The sequence below is a fragment of the Peromyscus leucopus genome, unplaced genomic scaffold (assembly GCF_004664715.2).
Source record: "Peromyscus leucopus breed LL Stock unplaced genomic scaffold, UCI_PerLeu_2.1 scaffold_82, whole genome shotgun sequence".
Lineage (NCBI taxonomy): Eukaryota > Metazoa > Chordata > Mammalia > Rodentia > Cricetidae > Peromyscus > Peromyscus leucopus.
The window spans coordinates 47,253-55,335 of NW_023505750.1; the positions used below are offsets into that span (position 1 = coordinate 47,253).

Sequence of the window (8,083 nt, forward strand, 5' to 3'; positions counted from 1 at the left end):
TAAAATTAAAGGGATACAATATGTTTTTGTGATCACATAAAAAAGTAAGAATTTGAAATGTACTCTTGTGGCAACTTGATCAGGACTCTCAAGTTTTATTATAACTGTAGGCAAATCGTTTCACTTCCTTGACAATCATCTCTGTTCTGTACCAAAAATGGCTCTGGATTCAATATCAGCCATGACATTTACTTAACTACAACTTTAATTATGTCCGGCCTGCTTTCCCATTTCACATAACAAAGAAATCTCAAATTGCCACAGAAAACATAATACATAATCATACCAAAGGAGATTTTTCCAAATACCTTCCAGGAAAGTGATTTCTAAGAAGTAAGTCAAGGAGCAAATCGTCACTACCTTAGCAAGAAATGATGCTAAAGACTCTATTTTTCGATCAGCAAGTCATGTAATGTCTTAGTTCTTAAAAGCATCATGAATGAAGCTATTGAGGACAACATCTCCAAGCACCAGCTCTAAATACGAAAACTAGCCTTGACTGAATATGAGGTGTATCATTAGTAAATCTTCTGATGTCTGACCAAGCCATGTGACACCTCTTTGATGTGAGGAGGTATAGTTCCCTAAAAACTACTTTTGATCACATAGGCTACTTTGTGATCTATGTTTTGAGATCTTTTTCTTACACTCTCTATTCTCACTTCCATATCACAGAAGTCTCAGTCTCTGTGCCATGTAGTTCTTACACCTAGTATAATTGCCACACCAGGTTCCTCTGGATGGCCTCTGATCGGAGGATCAAAGTGAAATTCTAGCCATGACTACTTTCATGCCTCCTTTATTTTAGTTCTACCTCTCCCACACTCCACTCTCTATCTCCACTCAGACTGCATCTCCAGCATTGACTGTTTCTTTCCCATACTCTAGCTCAGATTCCACCAGAAAGTTTAACTTAAGATCAACCCCTAGACTCTGGTAATGATTTCCTTGCTCTTGCTCCTCTGGGTTGCCTCACTGCTCCTTAATGAGTATTCCCTCTGTGAAACTAGGCCATAGAATTTAATCACCTTTTATTTTAAACATTTAACATGACTTGTGTTTTCCCAGACTGCCCCAAGCAAATTCACAACACATTGGACAAATTCAAATGATCCTGGCTCTCTCACACAGGCATTCTCAGGTAACGAGCTTCTAAATACTCAAATTTCTTATTTACTTTCAGCTCATCTTTCCTTACAGATGAAATAGTTTTGACCATCCATACTTTTGTCTAACTCCTGGTGTGATGTAAAGTTTTCCAATAAAGTCTCATCAGCTGTTATAATTACAGATATCAGAATATGAAAAGATTATAATCTTACCTGGAATTTTTAAGTTCTCCTGGTAAATATGATTTTTCATTTAAAACTATAAAAAGATATAGAAAGAAAAGATACCAATGGCAATTAATACTGAAGAAGGAAAGAAATCTCTATGGGGAGCATTAGCCAGAAAGGGTTTCTTTTCAAGAACCTAGTCCAGTGAAAAGAAAATGCCTTAGCTTTGCAATGGACAGAATGAAAACATTTCTGGTAGGGCAATAGCATATACAAAATACAACATAGCTCAAATTCTGGATAATTCTTATCTTTTAAAATTTTATATGATATATTTTGATCTATTATTTCCCTACCACAACTCTTCCTTGATCCTCCCCACTTTCCTACCCATTCAACTTAAATAAAAATAAAAACAGTAAATGTAAAGAACAAAGAGTAGATATTAATATCTGCAAGGGAAAAAGACCAAGTCACATATAAAGGCAAGTTCATTAGAATAAATCCTGGTATTTTCAAAGGAGGATTTACAAGCTGATGTTATACAAGTCTAAAAGACAGCAGATGCCATCTCTGAATACTATTCCTATTAAAACTTTCAGTCATTATCAAAGAAGAAAGAAAAACATCTCATGATGAAAACAAATTTAAGAATTTTTTTGTCTACAAATCCAAATCTATAGATAACACCAGAATGAAAACTTGTCAGTCTGAAGAGAGGGTTAACTGCACCCAAGAGGACACAAAGAATAAGTAATTCCAAAAAAGTTAACCACAATAGGTGTCAAAAAAACAAAACTAAAGAATAAAATTATAGGAATTAAACATGGTTAAATAACTTTCAACATTAATAGACTCAATTCCTTAATAAAAAGATGTAGAGTAACATATTACATTAAGAAAATAGAATCCATCTTGCTGCTGTAACAAAATATTCCCAGGACCTCCCTGAGAAGATTTCCTCCAGGGTCCTGGAGAAGACACTGTGGCCAGCATGGGGTGTAATCTGAGGGAAGAGAATACACACCATCCTCTATCATCTGTTTACTTTATTTCTATAAGACAGAATTCTATCTACACACCTTCAGCTCTATTCTCACGTTCAGCTCCTCTCTGTTCCTTCTTTTCCTGCCCTCTATTAGCCTTAACTAAGCTTTTCTGCTATTGACCTCATCTTCATCCTCTGTTCCTTCATCTCCCATCTTTCCTTCCCCTCTTACTCTCCTGACCTGATTCAGTCCTTACTCTCTACAAAAGCTCTGCTTTCCTTTCTCTCTGGTCATGCCATTCAGTCTGACTCAGAATTTTGCCACAGTCTTTACTGCATCTGGTTACACAAAAAACTCTTTTTTCCTGCAGGATACTCTGGAATGCCATTTGCCTGTATGTTGAAGGAAGGTCTGAGCTTCATTTTTATAAGAAACAAAGCTATTCATCTACATACTAGCTTAGAGACAGACATTATCTCTGTGTGTGTGGGGGGGTGTTACCTAGTTCAGTTGAGCAGCAGTCTGAGAGCTTATACTGTTTGCCATTATGGCCTAGGAGTTAGGAGTTATCAACAAGAAATTGATAGCAGAAATAGCTGATATATTAAAAGCCAAATAACATCAAATATTCCTTGATATTTGACTTCTCCTTTAGAAGAATTCCTTGATCTTTCTATTCATATACAGCTAAATAATTATTCCATATTTTTGTAGCTTGCAGCACCACTGCATCCAAGAAACACATCTCACCATCAAGAACAGGTACCACTGAAGGGTAAAAGACACAAATATGTTTCTAGACAATTAGAACCAAGAAACAACCAGACTTATCTGACAAAGTAGACTTCAAATAAAAACTAATCAGAAAAGACAGGGAAGAACATTACATATTCATTATAAGAAAAATCTACCAGAAGATACTACAATTCTAAACATTTGCACACCAAACACAATAGTACCCAATTTCAAAAATAATCACATTACATCACATCTAAAATCACATATCAACCCAAACACAGTGATAGTAGTGACTTCATATCATACTCTCACCAATAGACAGGTTATCCAAACAAAAACTAAACAGAGAAATTCTGGAGTTAAATAATACCACAAATCATGTGGATCTCATAACATATAAAGAATATTCCATGAAGATAATATTATTCATTCACAATTTAAAAGAATATGGTAAACTTAGCTCTATGTCCTCTGATCTAAGAGAAGAGCATTGTGTGAAGAATGAGTCCTGTCTGGTTTAAGACCCATCTTAGTCTTAAGTTGGCTCTACACCATTTCCTTAATTTGTCTGCATCTGTTTCCTCAAATGCAAAATGATTAATACACAGTGTGTGACTGCTATGAGCATAAAATAAAGAGATATGAATGAAGTAATAAGGTATCTGACTTACAAGCAGTTGTAATGATGTTGGTGGTTGTTAATTAGTCTAAGCATGTGTGAGTTTCAGACAAAAAAATCAATTAGCCAGATACTAGATACTAACAAATGCCTATAATTCTTCTAGAGTTGTATGGATTAAATGAGTGGATACCCGTAGAAGTACTCACTAGAATGACCTGGCAGTTGAAGTTTCCTATTCAGTATTAGCAATCATATTGACAAATGTATATGATACCCAGGAGCATTATAATAAATATATAATATGTGATATACTGATTTAAAGGAGTATGTTCTTTAAGGTAAAGTCATCAGATCACGGTACAATCAGAAAATGGAAAGCATGGGATTATTTATTTATTTTTTTTATTAAGAATGTAAATGCAGCCAGGAGTTCTCACCAGCTCTTATAGGTGCTCTTCTTCCAGAGAGCTTCTCAGAGAAAAGATTGTATATGAACTCTGGCTCTGAATATTCTGCCGTTAAGCATCAGTAGTCAACACAGAGGGTTAAGAAACTATACATAGCTCTTTCCAGTGGAGGAGTTAGGAGAGACATTCAGAAATGGCACCTCGCAAGGGGAAGGAAAAGAAGGAAGAACAGGTCATCAGCTTTTGGCCTCAAATGGCTGAAGGAGAGAATGTATTTGATGTCTGCACATATTCACATCCTTCAATGACACCTTTGTTCGTGTAACTGATCTTTTTGCAAGGAAATCATTGCAGGGTGACTGGTGGAATGAAGGTAAAGGCTGACAGAGATGAGTCCTCTCCGTATGCAGCCATGTTGGCTGCCCAGGATGTGGCCCATAGGTGCAAAGAGCTGGGCATCACTGCCCTGCATATCAAACTCCACACCACAGGGGGAAACAGACCAAGACCCCTGGACCTGGAGCCTAGTCAGCCCTCAGAGCTCTTGCTTGCTCAGGGATGAAGATTGGGTGGATTGAGGATGTCACCCCCATCCCTCTGACAGTACCCAAAGGAAGGTGGTCGTTGTGGTCGCCGTCTCTGAACAGGACTACTCAAATTATTTTCTGTTAATAAAATTGCTTTGTATAAGCTAAAAAAAAAAAGAAAAGAAACTATACATATATGCATGTAATAATAATTAATGATCAAAGAGGCCATGAATTTGATGGAGAATGAGGAGCATATATGGAAGGGTTGGAGGAAAGAAAGGGAAGGGAAATGTTATAATTAAATTATAATCTAAAAAAGAAAATAAAGAAGAAAACAGAAACTAGTGGTAAATAGGCCTTGTAGCAAGAACCTAAACAAGAAGGCCTACTCCAGAATATTTAATACTGACCATTAAAGGGAAGTATAGCTGCACTGTTGTATTAATCCTCTCTCAGGGCCAAGTGGATTGCAGCTCAATCATTGTTAATTCTTCCAAAGGAAGAAATTATTTGCAATTATGCCTTTTGTGATTTTACAAAACCTAAGTATTGTTGTGGTTATAACTGCTTTAACTTTCTTTAAGCCAATTACTATGACTCTATCATTGCAGCTAAGAGAAGCATGACATATTTCATCAAAAACATATATTTTAGGAAATAAAGTTAATTGAAACAATCCCCCTTTTATTTTTTATTTTACAATACTATTCAGTTCTACATAATAGCCACAGATTCCCTTGTTCTCTCAATTCCTGCCCCCCTCCCCTTCCCCCAGCCCAACCTCCATTCCCACTTCCTCCAGATCAAGTCTCCCCCGAGACTGGATCGACCTGATAGACTCAGTCCAGGCAGATCCAGTCCCCTCCTCCAAGATTACAATCCCCCTTTTAAGTAGAACTTATCACACATGGAATATCAACATCCAAAACATTTTACAGTTTTGTTGTATGAAAAGATTCATTTTACATTGCATTTTAAGACTGTTGTTAGTGGGAGTGCAAACTTGTGCAGCCACTTTGGAAGTTAGTATGGGGTTTCTCAGAAAATTGGAATCAAATCATTCTACCTCAAGACCCAATGATACCACTCTTGGACATGTACCCAAGGGATGCTCAATCATACCACAAGGACACTTGTTTGTAATAGCCAGACCTGGAAGCAACCTAGATGTCCCTCAACTGAAGAATAGATAAAGAAAATGTGTTACATATACACAATGTAGTATTTCTCAGCACTAAAACAACAATGACATCATGAAGTTTGTAGGCAAATGGAAGGAACTAGAGAATATCATCCTGAGTGAGGTAACCCAACTCAGAAATACAAACGTGGTATGTACTCACTCATAAGTGGATACTAGACGTAAAGCAGAGGATAAGCAGACTACAAACCTGCAGCTCTAGAGAAGCTAGGAAACAAAGAAGGATCATCTTGGAAGGGAAAACAGAGGTGATCTCCATGAGTAAACTGGGGATGGGGGGGTCATAATAGAGGGGAAGGGATGGGAGATGAGAACATGAGGGGATGGGGTGGTTAAACTAGGGGAGGGAGGGCATGGGAGAGTCATGAAAGAGATATCCTGACAGAGGGAGACATTATGAGGTAAGGAGAAGCCTGGTGCTAGGGAAATTCCCAGGAACCACAAGGATGACCCCAGATTAGACTACTAGCAATAGTGGTGAGGGTGCCTGAACTGCCCTACCCTGGTAAGCAGATTGGTGAATGCCCTAACTGTCATCATCCAATAACTGATGGAAGCAGATGCAGAGATTGATAGCCAAGCACCAGGGAGTCCAGTTGAAGAGAGGCAAGAGGACTATATGAACAGGGGTGAAGATCATGATGGAGAAATCTACAGAGACAACTGACCAAGCTCATAGAACTCAAGAACATTAGATTGATAGCTGTGGAACTTCCATGGGCCTGTACTAGACCCTATGCACATGAGAGAAAGACATATGTAGCTGGTCTGGTTGAGGGCCCCCTGGCAGTTGATTGGATCTATCCCCCAGTACATGCATGACATGGCTTTCTGGATTTCAATTACCTATGGTCGAACACTTGTTCACCTTATGCTGCTGAAGGGCTTGGTCTAAAAAGATCAAACAGATGCTGTAGCAGCCTGCTCTATAGTTTTATACTCTATAGTTTTATATTCTACAGTTACAGATTAGACAGGAGAAAGAGGACATGTGAGCTGAGGTGTGGCTTGAGATCAGGGGTTGAGAATCTAGCATTGACTATGACAGTAGGCTCTAGCCATAAGTTAATGGAAGGGCCACAGGTTCCTCTTGCCTGAGATAATGAGAATGACTGCTTTAGCAAGCAGGAACTTTCCTCAAACCTCAAGGAATGGAGACCCTTATGCAAATGCCTTGGGAAACTGACGTCTTCTGGCAGCAGACACTATACTACAAATTTCTTAGTCTTACTATATGGGTCTGTTCCCTCATAAAGCTCCCAAAAGAAGGTCCTGATATCTTATTCTCTTCCCATTATACCATACCTTTCTGTTTTCTCAATGTGTATTAAATGAACTTTTGCCCTTAATGGCCTCAGGCTATGGATCTGAATTGGAGGCATTTCATCCTTGGGATCAGTTGTGTCTAATTAACTCTTACTTTCGTGTCCTTGGTAAATTAGGAGGCACAATGAAATTTCTGGTCCAAAGTGGTGGGATTTTTTTCAAGGAATTATTTTGTTTAAAGAGCTACCATTGTATACATTTTCATCCTTTACCAAAGCCCACACAAAATTTCCTGAAGGGAAAGGCATTAATAGTAAGAATAATTAAAAATGAAAGTAAAAATGTGCTGGAGAAGTGTGGTCGGCCATGTCAAAATGCTGGAACTTTGTCAAGCAGCAATGCTCACCATGCAGTCCATGCTGGTAATTTTCTTCTTTGGCCATTTAAATTTTTTTTATTTGTTATTAGTTTTTTGAAAATTGTATATGGTTTATATTCTCCCTCCCCAACCTTTTTTTTTTCCTTTTTATTTTACAATACAATTCAGTTCTACATATCAGCCACGGATTCCCTTGTTCTCCCCCCTCCTACCCCCTCCTCTTCCCCCCAGCCCACCCCATTCCCACCTTCTCCAGGGCAAAGCCTCCCCCGAGGACTGAGATCAACCTGGTAGACTCAGTCCAGGCAGGTCCAGTCCCATCCTCCCAGGCCGAGCCAAGCAACCCTGCATAAGCCCCAGTTTCAAACAGCCAACTCATGCAATGAACACAGGACCGGTTCCACTGCCTGGATGCCTCCCAAACAGATCAAACCAATCAACTGTCTCACCCATTCAGAGGACTTGATCCAGTTGGGGCCCTCAGCCATTGGTTCATAGTTCATGTGTTTCCATTTGTTTGACTATTTGTCCCTGTGCTTTATCCAACCTTGGTTTCAACAATTCGCGCTCATATAAACCCTTCTCTTTCTCGCTAATTAGACTCCCGGATCTCCGAATCCAGATTCCTCAGTCATTGGATGGGGTTTCTAGCATGACAATTAGGGTGTTTGCCC

At 38.7% G+C, this 8,083-nt stretch overlaps 1 pseudogene; it reads left to right on the forward strand.

The window, feature by feature from the left end:
- Positions 1-4,221: 4,221 nt before the first annotated feature.
- Positions 4,222-4,676, forward strand: LOC114709689 (annotated as a pseudogene).
- Positions 4,677-8,083: the final 3,407 nt, after the last annotated feature.